Here is a 12,595-nt window from a genome sequence, read left to right as displayed (position 1 = left end):
GAAAGAGAAATGAGAAGGATCAGGAATTGGAAGCAAATTAGAGAAAAAAATTATTATAGAAGAGCAGAAATGAAGAGAAAGTGAGAGGGAGCTTAGAGAGAGAGAGATTTATATCCAGGCTGGGCCGGGTTTTGTCTCCTCATATTAGAGTCTGAGGCCGGTCTGACCATTGGACCTAGATCTTGATATAGAGCCTGGCCCTGGCCTATATAAAACCAGAAACTCGATCTAAATAAGAGGTTAAACAAATTTTATCAATACATTAATATATTATTAAATGCTAATATATATTTATAATATATCATGTTATTGGGTCGGGCTCAGACTCATGTTAGGCTTATTTAAAAAAGCCCGAATTTGGCCAAAAAAAAAAACCAAGCCTGATACTTACAGCTCAAGCCCGCAGGCCTAAATTGATGCTTGAGCCTGTGGCCAGATCTGTTGAACTACCCGGTGCACCAACAGGTCTATCTAAGTCTATAACCACTCCAATCCCTGTTTTTGGGCTACTTACCGATTTTCATCAAAACATTGCTTATAAGTTATCCGAGTGAGGTTCACCTTGCACAGCCGAAAGCTCTTTCAACAAAAGCTTGTTGCTCTTTCAAAAAAATTGGGGTTTTTCTGGTTGAACAGAGGGTTGAATTTAGATTGAAGAAGTAAGCATGTTCGTCTCTATCTCTTCATGAGTTTCATATTCCTGTTTCTCTTAGCAACTACTTTGCTTCAAGGAGTTATTAGTCAGGACTCAAGAAACATGCGCTGCATGGGCTTTGTTAAGCGAAATTGAACTACAAGCATACCAAGGAGTGAACGCAAATATTACTCCAACTTGGAAGTTGGGATTTGATAAAAAGATGAATTAGATTCTTTTTTGTTGTATATAAGATGAATTGGATTATGCATACAGATCTCTTGTAAGTAAAAACTCCGTTAGATAGATCCAGTTACGCATTAGAAATATCTCCTGTACATTTTATGTTAAATTCATGAGAGATCCCAAATGTAGAATTGGATTTTTATGCTTTCATGGTCGTCCGAATAGAGACCTGGGATTAAATCCCGCTGCCATCAGGGGGGGTGTTAAGGGAAGGGGGATGGACTACCCTCTGTTGTGTATTGTGTAGCCCCATGAAGCCAAAAAAAAAAATGGTGTATGCAGAGATTTTACTTGCAGAGTATCCCATCACACCAAAATATCAATTGGTGCATCTACTGTGACTACGGTTGCAGCAAAATCTTGCAACCGCCCAATACTCCCTGGTGTTTCGAATTTAAAATAAAGTGTGGTCTCAGTGTTTTATTGGGCGGTCCCATGTTGCAGCAGATAAGAACCTTTATCTCTGCATGTATTAATAATTAGTAAATGTCACAATGCATGGTTTATATCCTCTTTTTACTTTCAAGTTTATTGTGAAGGGCTCCCTAAGTATGATATTGAATTTTTGTTTTATGATTAATTTGGTAAGAGTATAAATATAAATGCATATAAAATAATACAAAACATAAGGTTTTACATTTTATATATTTGTACTCTTTTTAAACTGAACCTTGTACAATTGTACTGGTGTAAAATATGAAAGGTTTAATTTGGAAGAATACAAATACAAATATATAGTCTAAATATAATGTTTAGAAATAATATATACAAGATTTTGCACCGAGTATATTTGTATTTATACCCTTCCTAAACTGACCAGGAGGGAAAATTATTTGATGGCAATTCATTTTTTGTCTTTTATTCAATTTTTATTTGCTTTTATTTATTTATAATAAAAATAAAATAAAATAAACCAAAATTTACATTTTTCTCGTTTGCAATCTCATGCATTTGCATTTGTGTAGTAGTGGAAAAAAACCCGTAGAGTGCAAACAAACGAGACAATTCAAGAGCACCAATAATGTGGATGTCATCTCAGTGCAGTAATTTAGAGAAAGAGATTCAATATTTCTATCCATTTGATATAATCATATAAGGGAGAAAATCTACACACGTTAGTCAAATGTTGGGGCGTAGGAATCCATCATTGGAACCGGAAGGCCTGATAGTGGGCCCCATTTGAATTATGCTATTTTTTTTTTCTATCGTGTATTCTGATTTAATTGATAGGGGTGAGCAAAAAAAACCGGAAAACCGAATCGGTCGGTTCGGTTTCGGTTAACCTTGTACAAAAATCGGCAGTTAATCAAATCCATCGATGTATATATTATATATTATATTATATTTATTTTTAAAATCGAATAACCTTATTGGTGCGCGTCTGTCACTCTGTCCGCCGAGCGCCTGGTGCACTTTCAACTTTTATACTACTGCCTGGTGCATTTTCAATTTTCATACAAGTCCCCCCAAAAGAAGTAAAACCTTAGTACCTTACCTCTTCATGTAAATTTGTTATTTTTTAAAATCGAATAATAAATACATGTGCGTTAGTTTTCCCTCTTCCTAAGTTTCCCGTCTTGGAAACCTAAACCAGTAAATGTAATAGATTGTAGGCTTTCTCACTCTTTCAGTCTCTCTTGTGATTCTTGTCTCTTGGCTCTCTTTGTATTTCCAGTTTATCCTTTGGCGCATCTTCCAACCTATGGTCTCTCAAGTCTCACCTAGTGGTCAGTTTTCATCTTGCTTGGATGCTTCCTTGTGTTTTTCTCTCTTTGTCGCCTGTCATCTCCGTCGCCGCCTCAACTCCGCCAGGACCGCCACCTCCCAGGCTCTGTTGCTGTCTTTCTCATCTCTCATCTCCATGGCTCCACCACATCTCAAGCCAGGTAATTTTTCCCTTTTTTTTTCTTAATTTTGAGTGCAAAAAATAAATGAAAAACCAAACCACGGTTAATCGGTGGACTGGTTACATCGATTTGATTTTAAAAAAACCAATCAAGTCGGTTCAATTCAAAAAAAAAAAAAAAAACCCACGGTTCGATTAACTCAACCGTGAACACCTCTAATGATTGAGCCAATGTAACGAATAGAACTCTAAATGGTTAACTAGTTAAAGCTGTAACAGATCGAGTCTGCCCAATATAATCAAACCGACTGAACCAGTTATATCGGTTCTGTTTATATGGTTTGTTCTGAACTGAACTGATTAATAGGTAATAATATATAAAGATTTTCTGGCTTTTATGCAATGTTCATTATTAGAGTTTTGACCAATCAAAATCCATTCATGAATTTTAATAAATAACACCTGATATCATACTATATTTATGATTCTAATTTATTGATAAGTTGTATTTCTGACTTTTCTATATCATAGTCAAAAGTTATATTATCAAAATCAAGTTCTGAATCATTATTACCCAATTGTTTTGATCCGGTTTTGGGTCTGTATTATTGTCCTAATTAATAACTGAAACGGGACTGATACACCATATCCCGAATCAGACCAATTCATTGACAGCCCTAGATGATTCAAATTCATATTTTAGGTTCCCAAGGTTTAAAATATCAAATACACCCTGATATGGAAGGGATGTATTTGTATTGATAATTTATACCTTATACCTTTTTTAGTTTTTTAACTTTTTTTTTTAATTTCAGTCTAGGCATATTTTTACATGTTTTAATCATTAAAAGACAGTTTCTTAAAAATACTTTCAAATGAATGTATCAAAAACTAAAAGTCTAAAATTAATAGAAGTGCTGTGTAATATTGTTATGATCAGATATTTATAATGTATTACAGAAGACTCAAGACAATACGTCCAAATTCTTAAGCGGATTCTCCAGTCCATTGTAAGTTATCTTGGTTTTTAAAAAGAAAATACTAAGGCTGCGATTCGCATTTTTATTTTAGAGACTTTTTTTTTTTCAATTAAAAACTTAAAACAAGAAATGCCAAATGCAGCCTAAGAGCCTAAGCCATTAGCCATATGGTTATGACTCGTTGGCGAGCCAAGAGTGAGGACAGAGAGTAGAGAACATGTTGAACCATGGTTTTTAAAACTGGACCTAGCCGAATGGTCAGACCAAAAAACCGGGAATCAGTCACTGTTTTTTCCAAAACTAGATTTTTACAAAAAACTGTTGATTTGATCAATAAACCGTTGCTTTGGCCGATTAAACTGTTTGACCGTTCAACAATTTTAACCATTTTTTGTTTTCTATTTTTTGTCAGAATGGACCGACCATTCGATTCAAATGGTCAGACCATTCGACCTGACTGATTCAGTCTCCGGGTTGGTTTTATTGAACCCTTTGTGCAGCGACCTGGGTTGCAAGGAAGAATCTAGTTTTTGTCAAAATTCTTTCTGCTTGGCAGCCAGTAGCATCAAACCCGGTGACTGGATTCTATACTCTTTTTTTGTGGGCCAATAATTGAAGTGAGCTAAACTCACCTATGACCTAACCCTCACTGACACCTTGGGACGGATGGGCTTCATTCTCTGATGCTTGAACTCCATACTAATTTTGGGGCCAACAATTGAAATTAGCTAGCCTCACCTACCCTCACCGAATCTTGGAGGGATGGTCTTCATACTCTTTTATGCTTGGGCTGCGGTAAAGAAGACAAACCAGAGTTTGCGGCAAATAACTTCCTCTTTGTTTCTCTACGTTGAATCCATTAATTTGGCCAATGTTTGGAACCGATGCCATTTTTTTAAAGCGGTACTACATCAGCACTACGTAGGGCTGTTAATGGGATGGGTCCAGGTAGAATCAATACCGAACCGAATATTTTCGCGTTAAAATCAAAGACCCAGAACTGTCCTGATCTATAGTCATAAGAACGAATGAAGAACACTAAGTTATTTATAGGCTAGCTGTCATTTCGGAGTTTGGGTCTGTTTGGGTTTATTGGGTAGATCCAGCCCATCATTAACAACCTTAGTGCCACACGTGAAATCATTTTTTAGACCAAAAGCTTGATGTTTGGTTGCATGCTTTTCTAAAAAACGTTATCTTGGACTATGTCTTGGAAATTAGGGCTATGTTTGGTTTTATGAGTTTTTATTGGAAAAATGCTACTGCTTCAGTGCTATATCAGTATTGATGTTTATTGTGCATGAAACCACTATTTAGTTTTAATGTTTATCAAATGAACAGTGAAAACAGAAATGTTTTGGTTTATTTGCATGAAACATTAGGGGGAACTTCAAATTCTTGTTTCCCTCAACACCTAGGCATTTATTTAAACGAAATGCTTATGTGGCACACTTTAAGTTGAGGTGGAAAGTAATTTTATGGGGTGTTACTTGAAATGGTCAACTAAACAACAAAAACAATAAATGTTTAAAGTAGTTTTTTACAAATAAAGGTTTATTTTGATAAACACCATATCCATAAATGCCCATAGAACCAAACATATAATAGGAAAGGTATAATCTGAGAAAATGTTATTTTTTGGTGTCTTCTCTTTTTCTTTTTCTTTTTCTTTTATTGTTGTGACGTTGAAAATACCTATATGTCATTGGTCCCAAATAAAAAAAGGGAAAATTCCCGATTAATACCCTGTATTTTGGGCTTAGTGCCACTTTGCTCCCCAGACTTTAAAATGCGACAATTCAACATCCAAACTTTCAAAATGTGCCAACGAGTACTTATCCTTAACTAACCGCTAAGTGACATATGAAAAAACACATGCCCTTTAAGTGTTATCTAATTTTTTTAACCAACCATCCAAATGCACTTTCTCTTTTGATTCACACCTTTTACCACGAGCAAGCCTTGCACTGTGGGGCGGTGATTGCACTGAAATCTCGTGCATTTTGGAGATAGAGAGTCATGTACAAGTGGGTGTATTGAAAGGACTCTATTTTTTTATTTTTTATTTTTTCACTTTTCAGTACTACTAAGATGAATATCCTTGCAGGAAAGCAACAGAGTGGAAAAATCGACGAGCTCTTAGCATGTAATCAGTAATTCAACAATTTTTTAGCACTTGCATATTGTTGCTTGATCATTTACATAAATGTTTCATCTCTAGAGTAATTTGAATTTTACTGGTTTCGTCAATAGTCTCTTACGTACCCATATCTTGCGTAAGTTGGTTCATACAATTTGTCAGCCCAAATGTATGCAAGAAGCATTTTGTCCTCTTCAATTAACGGATACAGATGATGGTGAATGAGATGACAACGATACGTATTGTGAGGAATGCCGATCCGGTGATTCAGCTGATGAGCTTCTTCTCTGTGATAAATGTGACCGGGGTTTCACATGTCTGTCTCCGGCCAATCCTTGTTTCTACGGCAAAGGGATCATGGTTCTGCCCATCCTGTTCTCGTCACAAGAAATTCAGACGTAAGTTTAATGGGCTAATGGAATTTTCTTTTCCGTTTTTTCTTCTATTTCATTGAGAAAGAAGCAATTGCAGATTCTTCGTCATATTTATTGGATCCCCAGCTGGTTTGGGGTTATTCACCATTATTTTGGTTCAATCTTAATTCTTAAGGAATAAGACGATGAACAGTGTATTAAAGGATAATTTTAATATTTTAAAAAATTTTATAAATTAGCATATTTTGAAAATTTGAATACATTATCGTATTTTAAAGGTTTAAAGACCAAAATAATAATAGGCCCAAAGTAGAGGGTAATTAAAAATTTTCCCTTAAAAATATTTATAAAAACTATATATCAATGCAACACCCTTTTTTAAAAGAAAAAACAACCATCTTTCACAAAATGGCATCGATTCCAAACCCTGATCAAATGAACTTTCAACAGATGGAGGTCGTAGTGATCGGCCAGCCGAGACTCACCAGCTGAGCAAATAAGCAGTGTCATAGAAATTTCAGTCTCTATGCGAAACATGCTATCATGACCAAGTAGAAAATATAGTGGTCCAGTCAATTGTTCCTAACAAGTCAACAACCAGGCAACAATGGGAGTCAGCATGAGAAATGTTCCTGTCTAGGTAGCCTAATCTATTCTCTAGGCGGTTTTTTCCAATGTGTACTGGTTTTCGGGTGAGATTTCTAGGAATCAGGACCCACACAGTTGTACTAATTTCAGCGATCTCCATTCTCCAGGGTCAAAACAATTATATATTTAGTACATTCTTCGTCTCTCAGTTTCTCAGAATGGGTCCTACACATTGCATCAGCGAAGAATGGCCATAGTAGTGTTTACCCATAGAATGATTGAAAACTGAAAATCGATTTCCTTTTCATTGTGAAACGTCAAATTTGAGAATCAAACGTTGAATCACATAAATACCTGCGGTTTATTTGCTTGCACATGATTCTGTGATACATCACACATGTCATATCGACCCTCCTTGAAGGAAACGGGACAGGTTTCCCCGTCAGAATAAACCTGTGCTCACACCATGCCAATAGTCTCTTACAGCCTTACATTGAAAATATCTCCTTACGAAATAAAACACATAAGGAGATATTGAGTGGGATTGTGAGTATAGATGTGGAAACATTTAGTGAATAGAAGAAATAGAGCGGGTTCAAGAATCATACCAACCAACATTGACCACTAAACGTCCCGAACTAAGGATCTAACGTGGGGATTTTATTTGACATATAATCGTCCCACATTTATGAGGATATATACGACTTTGAAGATGGGAGACAAGGGACACGGGTTTATCGATCTTAGGCTCTGTTCATTTGTCAATATTTAAGTTGATCAATCAGTAAGTTGACTATGATATCCATATTTGTTTGCCCTATATGATCATAGGGTAATTGAAGATATCGGAGAGTCACTAATTGATACCCTATTTTAAGGTGGGTAAACAATTTATACATACACCGATAAGATAAGCTTCTCTCCCTCCTTATAGGGGGTGTTTTTTTTTTAGATTTCAAGAGGGGGAAAGTTGGTAAGTGGGATTTTGGTTCTTATTAGTTAAAATTTCTATGTTCATTTTGAAGATTTATGTGGAGATTAGGGAAAGTTTATCACTGTTTTCAAAATTGGACCGGACCAGACGGTCGGATTGGAAAATCGGGAACTGGTCACCTGACCGGTTTTGCCCCCAAAATTGTTGATTTTGGTCAACAAACCATTGAACCGGCCGATTAACCATTCAAACTATTCGAACCGTTTTGATCATTTTTCAGTTTTTTAATTTTTTATTTTTTTTACTAGAACGGGCCAGTCGTTCAAGTCGAGTGGCCGGACCGTTCGAACTGGTAACCGGACCCATGACCAGTTCGTTTTTAAAAACCATGAAGTTTATACTCATCTTCTACCTGGGTAAATAACTTTCCCACCTAGGGGGAAATTGCCAACACTAGAATGAGACAAAAATACCTCTTTAAATAATGGCTTTTTATGATTAAAATGATCATTACCTTATTTACCTAAAAAATAAAAGAACATGAATAAATGCACCTACCTGCATAAATATTTCCTAGGAAAAATTTACCCGAATAATTGTATTTACCGGGTAAGTAATTTACATGGGGCCATAATGTACAAGAATACTGAAATTTCATTTATTTAAGTAAATTTAACCTAAAAAACAATTGCCCAGATAAGCATATTTACCGGATAAGTAATCTCAGCGTTCACCTTGTCTGATTGATTTGAGAATCAGAAACTTCACCGGGAGACAAACTTTGGGGTCTCTAACGTTTTATGTAATAGTAGGTTGCCCAAATCAATAAGGTCACTTCGGACGTTTTTAATGATAATTCTGGTTAATCGATAAAACCGTGACCCAAGTATCATTCTGGTTTTTAATCCGTTCCAAGTCTTACAATATTGCACCAAACAGTTAATTTGGTCAAAGATATGGTTTATTCAATTATTCCAAAGCGGCAAAGCCCCATGAATTGGGGCCAAAATTTGAATAGGGACTAAAGATGATAATATTCTAAGTTGATGTCCCCGTGTCTTGCAATAACAAATTTTTGTTGGGGTTGGTGTTTGATGTTAGGTAAAGTTAGCTGATAACTAAAAAACAAAACAGACAAAACCAAACATGTACTTTTCTCGGGATGTATCAAACCAATAAGCGATTGAAACAGAAAGAAAGCCCACGTATACCAAACAAAAGCTTACGATAACAAGAGTACTGCCTCACGTAACAAGATTTTACCAAAACATATTCTTCTGGGGCAGAGAGAAAACATAGACAATCTACTAAAATATGTAGCCTTTCTGCCCCACCCACTCAGTGGGAACCCTTGATCGGTCAACATCCTACATCAGCTCTGAATGTGATCCTCTCAGCCCACGCCAATCTGACGTCTTACCCCTCTATTCTCTCTGCTTCATGGGCTGCCTTGGGCTGTGCTTCATGGAGACATGGCCTGCTGCATCCGGCCAATTTTGGACAATGACACCTTCACTCAATCCATCCCGCATGCATTTAGTGGGCCTATCAATTCCCTAGTGTCTGCCCTACAAAAATGGATGCCATATATCAGAGGAGCATTATTATATGGTGTAAGATGCTTTGGCCCTACCAAATTAAAGTTATACCCAAAAAACCCAGATTTCATTATCTGGGCTTGACCCATTTCAAGTGCTAGTAATGCTGATAGATGGGTTCTGATCCGGCCCTGATATATGTAACCATTTGAGGATTATTCGTCTCGATCAGATAAATGGTATAATTTATTAGGGTTTCTTAATTTGAGTCATCAAAATGCCACTTTATCACCTTGAACTTTGGGGTAGTGTTAAGTTAGTATACAGACTTTCAAATATGTTAGTACGGTACCTAAATTTTCAAAAAGTATCAAGTTGGTCCCTAGGTTAACCGAAATGTCAATTATCTACCAAAAATGTCACAATTACCCTTCAAAAGAAGACACTATCCATTGCCTTCTACAGTTCTATCTTGAGACTAAACTGATTGAGGTGTTTGAGATTCTAGACTAATAAAATCATTGTCTTGTACCTTTAGATCTGAAACACATTCTTGTCCAATTATTTCTTTACCTTCATGTTTTTTTCTCTCTTTTTCTTTATTACCCACTCAGTATAGCAAAGTGGAATTTTCCTATCTATTTATTGAGGTGGTAATACTTATTAGCTACTAATAGCAATTATATATATAAAGCAGTAGGCCCCTACCTTTGTCTACAACAAAACTTTGAATCTTATCTTTGAAAATAATGAGCCCATCGTAGCTTTGGATGTCGTGAAGGTAATCCCAACGGATTTGTTTGTCCCAGCTGTAACCAGCAGCCTCTGCAATACTGTGCTTTTTCTTCTTTTTCTTTTTTTATATGTTCAAATTCATACAACAGAAGATGATAAAAGGCGTGAAAGGGAGATAGACATTAGTTGGAACATGAAGCCCCAGAACTCTTCGGATTGGCAAAACCACCCTTTTGCCCCAGAAAAAGCATTGTATCCACACATAATTTGAAGGGGTATTGCAAAGCATTTTATGAGTCTTAAAAGATGTATTAGAGCCATTACCAAGAAAAGAAAAAGGAAAAGATGCATTGGAATCATTGAAACAGGTTCTTCCATGGGGTTTGAATTATCTTTGGCCATGATACTGCACTACTTAATTAGGGAAGTGAGAACATTTGGGGTCAATTCTCACTTTCTGTTAAAAAACAAGAGTTTCTTGTAATGGGTTTGACACTAATATATACGAGGATTAATATGGTCTGAGCAATTAATTTCAATTTGCAGTGTAACTGAATTGATCATCTCCTATATCCCTCATCATCATCTTGTTTCTGTTGATTCCAATTGCTTCATTCTAACTCTAGAAGAAAACTATACCTACTGTGTGAATGGTCATGCATTAAAAAAAAGCCAAATTTGCATATATATAATTTCTGTGTTGATCAACATACAATTCAAAAATTCCTCTAAACCATCCACAGAATTCAAACTCATCACCAACTCCTACCCATTTTTCACCTAAGAAGAATAAGGTGATCTCAAAGTGGGACCTATGAATAATTTTTCATTTCTAGGATTCAAAAACATAAACAGTCAGAAGAATGCCATTTCTTTTTTATGGTAAGCAGAAGAATGTCATGTAGTCATGTTAGTTCATACTTCTTCATAACTCCATACAAAAGGGTCTAAAATGGAAACTGCAAAGATAATGGTAATTGATGACTGCATCTGCTATTTGAAAGATAAAAGAGAAAACCTATACATAGATATACCCCAGACCCGATCCATCATGATATAATGCACTTCCTAGTTCCTACAGTACCAAAGACTAAGAATCAGCAGAGACCATCAAATCTCTATTTGCATGGTTCTATAGACCAAGAGCTATCATCCGTTTCTTTTGTCGATATAAGCTCTGGACACAAGTACTGTTACAGCATAAAACCCAGAAGGAAGGAAGAAAAAAAAAGGTACTGTTACAGCTGAACTCTCAATGCAAAACTAAGTATCAAGTAGTTAAATTGAGACTCTCCATTGCTAACTCAGACTCTAAGCAGATAGATACTAAGCTCAGGACCTCCAGTACCATCAGGATTCATCATGTAGAAAGCCTCAGAATCTCTGGAGCCCACGACTCGCTCAAATTTAGCCCTCATGTACATGAGTTCACCGTCGGACCCGGTTCCGTTCCCCGGCAAGACACCAGCTCCCATTGAAATTGGTTCTACGGCTTTCAATACCTTCCACTCCTCCGGCCTGCATTCACGCTTGGTTGCACTACCGCACTTCTTCCCATTACAGTAAGCCGTCCACTTGGGCTCCTGAAGCAATCTCACGCCTTTGTTGTCGAATTTCTTCTCGCACTCTAACGCAATTCGGACCAACCCAGATGCCATTTCTCGAACCAAACCGCTAGTCAGAGTGGTAAGCTCGATCAGAAAGGCCGGATACGACTTGGGATCCTCCTGAAATGCAAACTTCACAGGCCCACGCCGATGGCCAAAAAGAGTGCCTATGACTCGGGTACCGAGTCTTGAAGACAAGTGTGAACGGTTTTTAGTGAAGACTGTAAGAACAGAACGGAGCCTTGCAACGGTCACAACGGGCTGTTTCTTCCTTTGACCTGGCACCGGTATCGATACTGCCGGCGTTGGCGTGGAGCCCTTAATTATCTCTATTTTCTCGTCGGAGAGATGGGAGCAGGAGTTGAAGGAGGAGTTGAATGTCATCGTTTCGTCTTCGTCGTCACCTTCAATGACCTTTCTTCTCCAAGGAAAGTGCCTCTTCGAGAAGGAGAAGGATGATTCGTGAGGAGTTTTGGCCATGATTGTCTTCATGTGAGCAAAGAAAGAAAAGGATGAAGCTCAACTCGGTAAAGATGAAAGAGAGAGAGAGAGAGAGAGAGAGAGAGAGAGAGAGAGAGGATTCTGTTTACTTTCTCTTTTGCTTTGTGGATGTGTGAGCTTATTTATTTATTGATTATATTATATTATATTATTTGGTTCTGAGACTTTCCGTCAGGTCGATATGGTACACTGGTACCGGTGCTCACTCATGAGAGAGACTTGCTGCTGGGAATCCCGTCAAAATAAGGTGACCAGCCCCCACCTAACTGTACAAAAAAGAATGAAGAGGAACACGAAATAGAGAGAGAGAAAGAGAGATTAACGAATCACTTTGTTGATTTGACAGAAAATAAGAGAGATAAAAAGAGAGAGTCCAGGGAAATTACTTACTAACAAATTCGGTGGGCTCATATTTGTGGGGTGGACTGAACAATAAAAACTCCTTAATAATTTATATATCCTCAATTTTTTA

At 36.9% G+C, this 12,595-nt stretch overlaps 1 pseudogene; it reads right to left on the bottom strand.

The window, feature by feature from the left end:
• Window positions 1-10,983: 10,983 nt before the first annotated feature.
• Window positions 10,984-12,202, bottom strand: LOC148854689 (protein MIZU-KUSSEI 1 pseudogene; annotated as a pseudogene).
• Window positions 12,203-12,595: the final 393 nt, after the last annotated feature.

Source organism: Nelumbo lutea, chromosome 4 (assembly GCF_056320005.1).
Source record: "Nelumbo lutea isolate HS-2025 chromosome 4, American lotus-T2T, whole genome shotgun sequence".
NCBI classification, from domain to species: Eukaryota; Viridiplantae; Streptophyta; class Magnoliopsida; order Proteales; family Nelumbonaceae; genus Nelumbo; species Nelumbo lutea.
This window is presented reverse-complemented; position numbering and strand designations above follow the sequence as displayed.